The 12,221-nt window shown below is 45.7% G+C and overlaps 1 protein-coding gene across 4 annotated transcripts in view; it reads left to right on the top strand.

Annotated features, from left to right (window-relative positions):
• Window positions 1–960: 960 nt before the first annotated feature.
• NAP1L4 (nucleosome assembly protein 1 like 4) overlaps window positions 961–12,221 on the top strand; it is a 47,972-nt gene continuing 36,711 nt past the window's right edge. The window contains exons 1-2 of one of the 4 annotated variants that reach the window (XM_025355438.1): window positions 1,053–1,151; window positions 5,330–5,364. The gene's annotated coding sequence lies outside the window, so the exon portion shown is untranslated. Of the gene's footprint in view, window positions 1,152–4,758; window positions 4,902–5,329; window positions 5,365–12,221 lie in introns of all 4 variants that reach the window. The other 3 variants (XM_025355437.1, XM_025355436.1, XM_025355439.1) reach the window with 3 other exon arrangements.

The following is a 12,221-nucleotide window of genomic DNA, read 5'->3' as shown; positions in this document are numbered from 1 at the left end:
TTTCCCCATTACAGGCATGACTTGCTAATAATAATAATAATTAGCAATTGTTTCAAAAGTAACCTCACCCCCAAAAAGGAACGTTTCTGAAAAAAATGCACAAGACTTGAAGACCCCCAATGGCACGGTTGAACATGGAAATGACTAGCCTCAAAAGCCCCCAGCGCAGGGGTTATTTTCCAATCAAATTGAATGTCTTTCTACAAAATGTGATGTGGAGAGGCTGGGGCTGTTACCTTCACCCCAGCCCAAGGGGCACCCTGAGAGGGAGAACAGGGTGGGCGAAACGGGCCAGCTCCGCCCCAGCACCCTGCCCTGCTCTGCTTCAGGGGCCTGATCTGAGGGCCCAGTGCGCAGTTTTTCCTCCTTGTCCGACAGGGTCTCCCCCAGGCCAGAACTAGGCTGCTGGGACACTGCGGGGCTCAGGGCGTGCGGGAAGAGACGCAGGAAGTGGGTAGTCCCGTCGTGTCCGCGGAGGCGACCCAGCCCCGACCTTTTCGCAGAGGAAGTGTTATCTAGCCTGGGACCTGGGCGATGAGCAGGGGTTAAGCTTAGGTCCCAACCACTAACGGGACTGGTTGAAAACGGCTCCCAGGCGGAGGGGCCCCCGCGATGTTCTCAGGAGTAGCGCCAGGGGACGCCGTGGGAGGTGGGGTTCTCACATCAGCGGGCGCACGGACGGCTGGAGGCACCGACCCGCCGCGGACGGGATTGAACTAGGGAACTGGGAGGGCGCAGGAGATAAAGACGGCCGGGACCCACGGAGAGAGGTGGTGCCCAGCGTCCCGCGAGGATGCAGTGCCAACCGGGGAGGGTCCCGGGAGCGGGGACCCAGGGCCGCGCAGAACCACACACGTGGTCTGCACCTCGCCCCGCCCCATCTAAAGAGGCGGAGGAACGCAGGGCGCGGGCAGCGCGGAGGCATATTTGCATAAGGCGGGGCGATTCTTCGGTGGCTTCTGATTGGCTGCCGGCTGCGGCGCGAAGCGCAGTTGACTTGCGCCGCGCTCGCCCAATCGCAGCCTGTCTTGCTCGCGGAGAGAAGAGCTAGGAGCCTCGGCCAATGGGAGGCGGCGTTGTTGGCGGCCACGGCGGCGCAGCCCCAAAGCGAGCGAAGCCAGGGTCGCTGCCACTGCCGCAGGAGGCGTGAGGTGCGGAGACGCGGGTGCTGGGCCGGTAACGGCGGCTGCGGAGGGCGGCTGGGCCGGGGCGGGCGGGAGGGGCCGCGGGGCCGGCGCGGGCGCGGCGGGCGGCCATCTCTGGAAGCCGCGGGGCGGTGGGGCAGGGGCGGGGCCGCGTCCTCGTCAGAGCAGGTAGCGGCGGCCGCGGCGGGCCTGGAGCCTGGGGCTTGGAGCTTGGGGCCTGGAGCCCGGGCCTGGGGCGCTGGCGGGCGGCCCCTCCCAACTCCCGGCGCGCCTCTCCCGGCTGCCGGTCCCCCTGAAGGTCAGGGCGCTTTGTTCTGCGCCGCGGGCGGCCTCCTGGGCGGCGGCCCCGCGGAGGAGGCGAAGACGGCTAGAGGCGGCGGCCGCTCAAATCTCCCGCTAGCCCGGCCCGCCCCGCGTGCGGGGGCCGCGGCGGTTACACGGCCGGGCGCGCCGGAGCGTTCAGGCTTCCCGTTTTTAAGGTGGAGACGTCCAGGACCTCTTTATTAGATGTTGAGGAATTTGAGTTTTTCCGTAGGGCGATGGTCATCGTGAGCCTCTGTGGGGTCAGGCTGCGCTAACTGGGGTTTTGATGTCAGTTTGTGTGGCCGAGGGCATGTCTGACGGGGAAGAAAGTCCTTGGCGTTGCTTCTTAGCTGTTGGGAGCTGTGCGGTGCGAGCGAGATGGGCGGCGTGCGCTCCCCGAGGACTGGCCTGAGTAGCCTTAGACTAGTTACTCGCGGGACTTGGTTTCCCAGCCAAGGTGGGCAGCAAGTCTGTTTACTATTTAAAACCGTCTTTCACAAGGGAAAAGCAAAATCTCCAAAAAAAAAAGAAATTGTACATGTTATGAATGGGAAAGTGCCATGCTTTTCTTTCGGTTCAGAGATGGTGAAAGAGGTCACATTTGGATTTTTTGACCTGACCAGTGTCTTTGTTTTTTTCAATTTTCCCCTTCTAAATGCTTTCCGTTCACCCCAGCGAAGGATGGCCTGGTCATGATAAGACTTTTCACCGTCCACAGTTCACTAAGTCTGATTGCGGGGCAGGAGGCAGACAAGTTTAGGGTCCAGGAAAGGGGACTCCAGCCTTGGGACCTTTAGACCCTAACGTGTGTGTCACATCACCTGCCTGAGTGACTGTGCGCTCCTCTGGCAGGAAGGTCCGCCATTTCATTATGTTCTCGGCAGAATCGTCGGGGCACATTCATCTGTGCTGTTCACATACCCAGTCTGCATTACTTTTTCCCGTAGTAATCCCTGTCTCATCTTCTTGCATTAGGTGTACGGTATAAAATAGACTTTTTTTTTTTTTTTTTTTTTGAGACGGAGTCTCGCTCTGTAGCCCAGGCTGGAGTGCAGTGGCCGGATCTCAGCTCACTGCAAGCTCCGCCTCCCGGGTTCACGCCATTCTCAGGCCTCAGCCTCCCGAGTAGCTGGGACTACAGGCGCCCGCCACCTCGCCCGGCTATTTTTTGTATTTCTTAGTAGAGACGGGGTTTCACCGTGTTAGCCAGGATGGTCTCGATCTCCTGACCTCGTGATCCGCCCATCTCGGCCTCCCAAAGTGCTGGGATTACAGGCTTGAGCCACCGCGCCCGGCCTAAAATAGACTTTTAAAAGTTATCTTACCTTAAAAATATACAAGTATGTAGATGAGGTTGTTGGACCTTAAAGGTAAGTCTTTTTAAGTTACTGCCTTGCAATAGGAACTGTATCTCTAAATGACTAATAGCTGCACTACGCACCAGGGACTCCTTCAGGCTGTTTGCGTGTATTAACTCATTTCGTAATCTAATAACTTGTGAGATAGGTAGTATTGTTTTTCCATTTAACTACTCTGGAAGCTGAGGCCCTAGGAGGTTACGTATAATGACTTGTCCAAGGTGATAAAGCTTAGGTGAAGACCCAGGCAGTTTTAACTTTACCCAGGGTTACTGTTTCTGTAGAGGGAATGAAAGAATTTTTAATCAGAAGTTGTTTTCATCATTGTACTAAGCCTCACTGAACTCTAGCTTACGAGGTTTTGAGCTGGTTGATCATTTCCATCTCAAATTATTCCACAGCATGCCAAATGCCTCCTGTAGTAGAATTTTGAGATTCAGACCGGGATGAGCAATTACTAATAGAATAAATAATATGCAAATGTAAAATGAAGTTAAGAGAAAGGAACGTGGTGATAGAATCGGGATATACTCCAAAGAGAAAATGAGTGACTACAGAGAGAGAGAAAAGTTAGTTATTTAGTAGTAGTTCACAAGTTTACTTAGAGACATTTTTACTAGAATTTTAGGGCCTCATGATGTGATTTTTATGGACCGTTTTAACACGTTACTGCTCTTTTTTTTTTTTCTTTTGAGACGGAGTCCCGCTCTATTGGCAGGCTGGAGTGCAGTGGTGCGATCTCCGCTCACTGCAGCCTCCGCCTCCCGAATTCAAGCAATTCTCCTGCCTCAGCCTCCTGAGTAGCTGGCACTGCAGGCGCCCGCCACCATGCCCGGCTAATTTTTGTGTTTTTATTAGAGACGGGGTTTCACCATGTTGGCCAGGATGGTCTCGATCTCTTGACCTCGTGATCCACCCGCCTCAGCCTCCCAAAGAGCTGAGATTACAGGGGTGAACCACCGCGCCCGGCCTACTGCTGTCTTAAATAGCTGTTATTACATATCCAGTTGCAGCCTTTTTTTTTTTTTTTCTGGTTGAGCAGTGTTACTGCTTCAGAATGTCTGCAGTTATTTGTGCCTATATGTCATGGCATCTTAACACTTTTGTGAATTTTGTTTTGTAAGCTTTAAATCCGGTACTATTTTTCAAAATGAATATGGAGTAGTCATTGGAGAAGTTGGTTGAATTCTTTGCAGTAGCAAATAAATTGTATTCATTTTTAAGTTTGATAACCTTGGTAAACGGAATTCTGCAAAGTTTACACGTGTTTTAGGATCCCCTCAAAATGTACAGGGCATTGTGTTTTGCAAAATAGCCATTTAGCCATCAGATTCTTCTGTAGAATTTTGATCTTTTTGCCCATGTGAGAGGTAGTTCTTATTTGTATGGAGATTAAGTACCTGCGGATGGGATATGTTCATCACCACTTTACAGTATGAATTTGAACTTGAAACTGAAGTGAAAACTTTTCTGTTAACCTGTCAAAGTTTTTAGTAGCCTCTTGTTATTGACCACATATTAATTCCCTATGTTAGTTATTCGAAGCTAAGTGTGGGGACTGAAATCTTTGTTTTTCTTCTTTTGAGCAGTTGATAGTCTCTAGCATCAGGAGGAGGTGACCTCAAATATGTATGTATATATAGTAGTGCTTTTCTTCCTTCTCTTTCGTTGTCTGCAGTTTAAAAACTGTTGTGATAAGTTTATGTTGTACTTCCAAAAATGTTGCCAAAAAGCCTATATTTTTCCATTTGTTTTGGAAGAAAATTACTTTGTGGGCAAGAAGGTGATTTAAATTCCTGACGGCCTAAGAGGCGTCCGCTGTGTGAAATAGGCCGCTGCTGTTAGTGCTTGAGATCGATGATGGTTTGTATTTGGTTAAGACACACAGATGGACTTGTTGGGAGTTTGGCCTGAGATCGCTAGCTGAGGAATGCTTGCTTTTTTTCTTGAAGGGAAATGTGTTTTAGGCATCCAGAGTAAAAAGCTGGTGTTACTTAGTTTGATTCTTCAACCACTATGGTGATAGGAAGTAGCCAGTCTGTGCAGGAAACTGCTGTTATCCGGCCTCAACTTAGTTTTTGTGGGACCTCTTGAGGTTAGCAAATTTATGCCTCCCGAAACTATAGTTGTAGGGTTTGTCTTTGAGCATATAGTAATGGAAAAACCCTTATCGATAGGTAGATAGTAAATAATTTTGTATTTGGCTGCTATGAAATTTTTAAGAAACAGTTTGTGGTGATGTGAATTTGTTTTCATCTGGCAGTCACTGGTTTTTCCACCCTGCCCTCTTTAGAGAACAGGGTTGCTTTAATTTGTTTGCCAGAACTTTAAATTTTGCATTTAGTAACAACAGAGGCATTGTGTTTTTGTAGTATGAAAACAACGAAAGATCACTTTGTGAACTTTACTTTTTGATATTGACCACTTGCTGTGTAGCCTTAAATTTCTTACAAGTATCCCCTGTTAACTGTTAAACACAAAATCTATGTTCATTTCATGTTCTTGGGACCTTTAAAAATGCAGCGTGCATTATCCGGAAAAGCCTGTTCAAAAACAAGGTGAGATGGTTTCTGTTTAATAAACTTGTGGTAGAAAGAATGACTGTACACTTTTATGTGCAAAGGTTTTAAGTATAATAATTAAAATAGTACTTGTTTACTCAGTTACTGAAAAGTAGCTTTCAGTGATTTGCATCTATTTCCTTATTCATGAGCGTCTTCTATGTGCTGGGCACAGTTCTAGGTACTGGGGTCTCCCGCTGAATAAAACAGAAGTCTTTGGCCTTGTTTCTGCTGTGGGAGACAGACAAACAAGTTAGATGGTGGCAAGTGCTTTTGAGAAACAGTGGAGAGGAGTAGGGACTTTGGTGGTTGCAATTTGAAATAGGTAGAGTGGGAAATGCCTTACTTTCAAGATGACAAGATCTTACGGCGTCTCACTCTGTCTCTCAGGCTGAAGTGCAGCGGCACAATCTCGGTTTACTGCAAGCTCTGCCTCCTGGGTTCACGCCATTCTCCCGCCTCAGCCTCCCGAGTAGCTGGGATTACAGGCGCCTGCCACCATGCCCAGCTAATTTTTTATATTGTTTAGTAGAGACGGGGTTTCACTGTGTTAGCCAGGATGGTCTCGATCTCCTGACCTCGTGATCCGCCCGTCTCGGCCTCCCAAAGTGCTGGGATTACAGGCATGAGCCACTGCACCTGGCCGACAAAATCTTTTAATATGTATTGGATTAAGAAGTTAGCGTCATTGAGTCATATACTAATGAACTGCCCAGAAAAGAAGGGTGGAGGTGATGGGAGTTTACGCCACAAGTAAACGTAGTGTTTCAGTTAAGGAAAGGAAATCATTTTTTACTTTCTTGAAACCCCAGGGCGTGGCACCCTACAAGTCTCTGAAGAGATAGTCTGCTGCTGTTTGGAGGCAGGTATTTCAGTAGATCTTGTAACCAAACCTCAATGACTAAAGCAGTGTCTCTCTGTGTCTTCAGAAACTGCTTGAGACAGGCACGTGTGTGCATGGAGTCCCGGACACCATGCATGCTGTGTACTGGTGACACAGAGACAAGCTGTCACTTGCTAGCAGTAAGTTAAGCAAAGATTTCTTGGCAACCAGTCTCATTCCAAGTCTTGTGCTGGGCCCTGGAACCGCTGCATTGGGCAAGTAGACAGGCTCCCTGCCCTCGTGGAACTTGTTCTTTAGTGGGCAAACGTGTATTATTCATTGCTTTTTTTTTTTGGAGTTGGAGTCTCGCTCTGACGCCCAGGCTGGAGTGCAGTGGCATGGTCTCAGCTCACTGCAACATCTGCCTCCCAGGTTCAAGCAATTCTGTCTCAGCCTCCCGAGTAGCTGGGATTACAGGTGCCTACCACCACGCCTGGGTAATATTTGTTCTTTTTAGTAGAGATGGGTTTCACTATATTGGTCAGGCTGGTCTCGAACTCCTGACCTCAGGTGATCTGGCCACCTGGGCCTCCCAAAGTTCTGGGATTACAGGCGTGAGGCGCCGTGCCCAGCCTGTTCATTGCTTTTAAACAGTATCATGGGCCTGGCACGGTGGCTCATGCCTGTAATCCCAGCACTTTGGGAGGCTGAGGTGGGCAGATCACCTGACGGTCAGGAGTGTGAGACCCTCTCCAGCCTGGGCGACAGAGCAAGACTCCACCTCAAAAAACAAAACAAAACAAAAAAACAAAAAACATTATCGTGGAAAGTTTAACAACATGATTAACTTCTGATCCTGGAGAGTGGTAATGGTAGCCTGGATCAGGAGTCTACTGGTCAGGGCAATAAAAATGGAATCTGAAGTGTCTCAGGGCTTCGTATAATTGTCAGGTTTTGTGGGTGGGGGTGTTGGGGTGTCCTGCAGGGGTATCTTGATTCCTTCTGAGAACAGATCATTCCTTTGTCCCTTCTGATGTCCTAATCTAAAACACTACTCCTGGAAGATTTGAACCTGTACCCAATGACCGGTCAGACTCCCTCTTGGATTGAGAATGTTGGATTGCCATTCCTCAGACTGAATGTGGGCCAAGCAATTGTGCTTTAGAAATTTATCTTAGAGGCCGGGCGCGGTGGCTCATGCCTGTAATCCCAGCACTTTGGGAGGCTGAGGCAGGTGGATCACCTGAGGTCGGGAGTTCAAGACCAAGCTTGGCCAACATGGTGAAACCCTGTCTCTACTGAAAATACAAAAAAAAAAAAACCAAAAAAACAAAAACGCCACTCAGGAGGCTGAGGCAGGAGAATCGCTTGAACCTGGGAGGTGGAGGTTGCAGTGAGCCGAGATCGCGCCTCCAGCCTGGGCAACAAGAACAAAACTCTATCTCAAAAAAAAAAAAAAAAAAAAAAAAATTACTACCATCCCTAATTTTGTAGGATTTATAGGTTGTAAGGAAATTATAAGGAGTCTTGTGAAAACAGTAATTACATTTGAATTAATTTTAATCCTTCAGTTATCTCCCATAAAGACACTGAGGACCTTTGAGTTTATTAAGACAGAGTAAATATATAAAAGTTTTGGGGAGTATGACCACACTGTCTTTTGTCTCTCAAGCATGGCCCAATTTTTTTTCCTTTCTTTCTTTTTTTCCTTTTTTTTTTTTTTTTTTTTTTTTTGAGACTTGTCACCCAGGCTGGAGTCTAGTGGCGCCATCTTGGCTCGCTACAACCTCTGCCCCCCAGGTTCAAGCAGTTCTCCTGTCTCAGCCTCCTGAGTAGCTGGGACCACAGGCGTGTGTCACCATGCCCAGCTAATTTTTGTATTTTTTTTTTTTTTTTTTTTTTTTGAGGCGGAGTCTCGCTCTGTGGCCCAGGCTGGAGTGCAGTGGCCGGATCTCAGCTCACTGCAAGCTCCGCCTCCCGGGTTCACGCCATTCTCCTGCCTCAGCCTCCCGAGTAGCTGGGACTACAGGCGCCCGCCACCTCGCCCGGCTAGATTTTTGTGTTTTTTAGTAGAGACGGGGTTTCACTGTGTTAGCCAGGATGGTCTCGATCTCCTGACCTCGTGATCCACCCGTCTCGGCCTCCCAAAGTGCTGGGATTACAGGCTTGAGCCACCGCGCCCGGCCAATTTTTGTATTTTTAATGGAGATGGAGTTTCACCATGTTGGCCAGGCTGGCCTCGAACTCCCAACTTCATGTGATCCGCTCGCATTGGTTTCCCATAGTGCTGCCCAATTTTATAGTTACTCTAGCTATAGAGTAGATGTTTTCAGTTCAAAATTAGGAATGTAAGGTTATATTTTGTTACAAAAATCTTTTAAAATTTCATATGAAAACAGTTGTTTGGGGTAAAAGGAAGTTAATCCATAAAGAGGATTGTTACAGTGTCTAATATAAATAAAAGAATATTTGTGTAATCATGGGAATTCATTTTTTTTCCTCAACCCAATTAAAGATAAAAATTTGCTTGCCAGTTCAGATTTAGAATTGTAGACACAGTTAAAGTTTTTGATCTTGGGAGGGAATCTGAACTTTAGAAAATTTACAACATTCTTCTGCCTGGTATCCCTGTTATAATTTAATTTGATTGTCTTTTATTTATTTTTAATTATTAACACAAAAATTATATTTATGATGTATAATGTGATGTTTTGAAGTATACATTGTGGAATGGCTAAGTCAAATTAATTCACATTAAGTGATATACTGATTCTGACAAGAACACTTAAAATCTGCTCTCAGCAATTTTTCAATTATGTGATACATTGTTAACTATAGTCACCAGGTTGTATAGATCCCTGGATTGCCTTTTAAAAGTGAGAGAACGTTCCGGATGAGTCTCTGGGCTCTGGTTTTATAAAACTAATATTAAACTGAACATATCAACATTTAAAACAAACATTTATTTTCCTCACACCTGTATATTTGAACTTTCTGTTTTAAGGGTGATAGGGATTGTTAAACAAAAATAAATAATTTGTGTTGCTGAAACTTGACTGAACTCTAGCTTGTTTATAATACCACCACTCTATGTTGTCTTTCCTTATACAAGTTGAGCACTCCTGATCCCAAAATCAAAAGTCCAAATGCTCCAAATTCTGAAACTTTGTTAGTGTTGACATTGATGTTACAAGTGGAAAATTACACACCTGACTTCATGTGATGGGTCACTATTAAAACTTTGTTTCATGCACAAAATTATTTAAAATAATGGTGTATAAAATTACCTTCAGTCTGTGTGAATAAGATGTGTAGGAAACATGAATGAATTTCATGTTTAGATTTGGGTCCCATCCCCAAGATACCTGATCATGTTTGTACAAATATTCCAAAATCTGAAACACTTCTGGTCCCAAGCATTTCAGATACGAGATACTCAACCTGTATAAAGGGTGCAGTGTTTAAAGTAACTCAGTATGTTGGTTTCATATCAAGGAATAGATACAGTCTATATGCATGACGGTTACAAAAGTGAAAAGAGACCTGGCCTGCTGTTATGTACTAGGCAATTTATCTTCATTAACAGCTTTTCAAGTAGCCACTGAAGTTTTTGGATGATGATACTGAGATACAGAGGAAGGTTCTGCAGAAGAGCGTGAGTGGAAATGAGTATGGGGAAGTAGACAGGGTCTGAATTGATAGGAATGTGTATTCTGCAAAAGGTGACGGGGGAACCACTGAAGTGTGTTTTTTGTTAGTGTTTTGTTTTGTTTTTGTTTTTGTTTTTTGTCTTCGAGACGGAGTTTTCGTTCTTGTTGCCCAGGCTGGAGTGCAATGGCGCAATCTCGGCTTACTGTAAACTCCGCCTCCCGGGTTCAAGAGATTCTCCTGCCTCAGCCTCCTGAGTAGCTGAGATTACAGGCGTGTGCCACCATGCCCGGCTAATTTTGTATTTTTAGTAGAGATGGGTTTCTGCCTATTGGTCAGGCTGGTCTGGAACTCCCAACCTCAGGTGATTCGCCTGCCTTGGCCTCCCAAAGTGCTGGGATTACAGGTGGGAGCCACTGTGCCTGGCCGCCATTAAAGGGTTTTTGAATCTTCACTGACTAGAGCTGGGTTTGGGTTGCTGCTATAGTCGTGGTGGTGAGCATAGCCAGCCATTGTAGGATTTGTTGCGCCTTTTTTTTTTTTTGAGACAGGGTCTTTCTCTGTTGTCCAGGCTGGAGTTCAGTGGTGCAATCATAGCTCACTGCAGCTGCCAGGCCTCCAGCTCCTGGGCTGAAGTGATGCTCCTGAGTCAGCCTCTCAAGTAGCTGGGACCAGAGGCATCAACTTCCGTGTCCGGCCTCTTTTTTTTTTTCCCTGTTTCTGTTTTGAGACAGTCTCACTCTGTCTCCCAGGCAGGAGTGCAGTGACGTTATTTCAGCTCACTGCAACCTCTGCCTCCTGTGCTCAAGCGATTCTCCTGCCTCAGCCCCCTGAGTAGCTGGGACTACAGGTTCACACCACCATGCCTGGCTAATTTTGTTTTGTTTTGTTTTCCTTTCTTTTTTTCTTTTTTCTTTTTTTGTAGAAACAGGGTTTCCCCATGTTGCCCAGGCTGGTCTGAAACTCCTGAGCTTCAGGTAATCTGCCCACCTTGGCCTCCCAAAGTGCTGGGGTTATAGGCATGAACCACTGTGCCTGCTGCACTTTTTTTTTTTCTTGGTTTTCATCTTCCTCATTAAAACGTAATTTAGTTTTTTGAAAAAATGTGTAATACTTGTTGTATTTTGAATCTTAAAAATAGCACATTTTATTTCTAAACAAAAATTTTAAAAAGTAGTTGAGTTAATACAGAACAGTCATAGATCATAATTAGAGCTGTTTTTGTTAAATATAGAGGGTTTTTTTTTTGTTGTTGTTGGTTTGTTGTACCCTAAACAACCATGGTTCTGTGGTTTGGGCTTCACTCAGGTACTGAAGAATGAATATTGACCAGTTTTCTGCTGGAACAATCCTTTAGCAAGGCCCTCAGGTGTATTTCCCACATCTGAGTTTAAGGAACTTTATAACCACAACTGGGTTATTTTACATTTAAGGACCTTTTTAAGCTATGCATTTAGCTGTTACTTTAAAAGCATTTAGATTAGATTTTGAAATTGTATAGGCCAGGCATGTTGACTCACACTTGTAATCCCAACACTTTGGTAGGCTGAGATGGGAAGATCTGTTGAGGCCAGGAGGTTGAGACCAGCCTGGGCAACTTAGCCAGACCCTAGCTCTACAAAAAATAAAAGTAGCTGGGCATGGTGGCATGTGCCTGTTGTCCCTGCTACTCAGGAGACTGAGATGGGAGGATTGCTTGAGCCCAGGACGTTGAGGCTGCAGTGAGCCAGGATTGCATAACTACACTGCAGCCTTGGTGACAGATTGAGATCCTGTCTCAAAAAAAATGATAAATTTTTTTTAGTTTTATTTATATCAAGTTCTGTTTAAGAAGTAAATGCCCTAGAACACACCCTTAATATTCAGCTACAATGTCATCTAATTCTACCAATATAGAAATAATCATCTTTTAAAGTGGGATAATACTGAGTATATTACACAAGGTTTTTACACAAGCAGTACATCCTCAGTGTAGAAGTAATGGAAGATATGGAATAAATGCAATTAGAAAATAATCCCATAAGCTTGAAAGTGTAAACACTAGTAAATGCTTTGAATTACTCTAAAATAATTGGGCTATCATTAATATATGTTTGTGTTGCCAAATGTATTATAAAAAATAAGGCAAATTAGAATTGACATTATTCTGAAGTCTGATTATTTTAGTGCCAATAAGAGAGTTTTCTTTTTTTTTTTTTTTTTTAGATGGAGTTTCACTCTTGTCGCCCAGGCTGGAGTGCAATGGCGCGATCTCGGCTCACTGCAACCTCCGCCTCCTGGGTTCAAGTGATTCTCCTGCCTCAGCCTCCCAAGTAGCTGGGATTACAGGCATGCGCCGCCATGCTCGGCTGATTTTGTAGTTTTTTTTTTTTTTTTTTTTTTT

The sequence above is a fragment of the Theropithecus gelada genome, chromosome 14 (genome assembly GCF_003255815.1).
Source record: "Theropithecus gelada isolate Dixy chromosome 14, Tgel_1.0, whole genome shotgun sequence".
Classification (NCBI taxonomy): domain Eukaryota; kingdom Metazoa; phylum Chordata; class Mammalia; order Primates; family Cercopithecidae; genus Theropithecus; species Theropithecus gelada.
This window is presented reverse-complemented; position numbering and strand designations above follow the sequence as displayed.